Genomic DNA, 1,316 nt, shown 5'->3' on the forward strand with positions numbered 1-1,316 from the left:
ACAGACAATTCAGTCTGCACGACAGCGAGACGACGGCAAATCCAACCGTCCACTGCACTTCGATGATATGAATGGACGAAGTGATATGCGATGTGGTGCAGAATTCGTCCACACAACGTCTTGTGTGTAGCAGCGCTCTTACTGGTTGACGTGCTCACGTACATTCCGTAATGGACAAGTTGGACGGATGCATGATCCTGTGCAGGTTACGTACCGATGCAGCCAAGCGTGTGAAGCCGTTAAACACTGGCAGGCACTGACATTACAGATGCTACTGCTCCTACTAGTACTTAATTGTGGTCAGGAATGAGGAGCTAGTCACTCACATGACAGGCGTCTCCCCGTGTTTCAAGGCTAAAATGGCGGGCTCCCTCAGACGCGTCCAAGGACTATAGCTATACTACTTCCATTACCTAATGTCGTCATGACGAGATGAAACGAACAAAACAGTCTGAAAAGCAGGTGTACCAGAGCCAGGAAAGAACAATACATGATGAGTATCATGATTAGCCGGTCGGCGAAAATGAAAAGAATATTTTTAATGGTTTATTTGCTACTCTAGTTGGATTACGGAGGAGGGAGAAAACAAAGGGCCATAGCTGCTGGCTTCGCTGGGTGTGGATTCCCACTAAGCGCGTCGGCGTCGTCGTCGTCATCTCGTCGGAGTGGAATGGATGCTCTGCACGTTGCGACGGGGCCCTCACTACCATACCATGCCATACCATGGAGCACAACGCAGCACAACAGCACAGCACGGCGCAGCTATCTTCCTTTTTTTCTGTCTACTAGGGAGCGCAGCTAGCATCGCTTTCTTTTTATCGGTGATATAACTTCTGCTCACCCTGATAATTTATTCCCTTCATTTTTTTCGGTGAGCGCAAAAGAAAACGCCGTTCGTTGATGACCCGCCAAAAAAAAGAAGAATCGTAAAAAGAAAAGCCAATTATACTGTACAACATTGGTCATCAATCATCAGAAAATGCGATCAAACGACCCGACGACGTTGTGGAAGGCAGCTCCTCCTCCAGCTGCCGGTTGATCCGCTGGAGCGTTGGTCCATCACGCGCACACGCAACCAACCAAAGCCATCCCGCGATCGCAGCCGTCCGGCCCAATCAACGCGCCATTATTCTATTCCCGCGCCGCGATTTGGCCTCCCCTGCTCCCCCATATGAACCCACCCCCCCCTCAAACCCATGAGCATCCATCCACGCCACACCACACACAGCCCGCCGCGGGCTACCATGCGCACACAGACGGCAATGGCGACCACCCTCCTCTTCCTCGCGCTGCTCCTCGTCCCGCACCTCGCCGCG

The sequence above is a fragment of the Triticum aestivum genome, chromosome 3D (genome assembly GCF_018294505.1).
Source record: "Triticum aestivum cultivar Chinese Spring chromosome 3D, IWGSC CS RefSeq v2.1, whole genome shotgun sequence".
Classification (NCBI taxonomy): Eukaryota; Viridiplantae; Streptophyta; class Magnoliopsida; order Poales; family Poaceae; genus Triticum; species Triticum aestivum.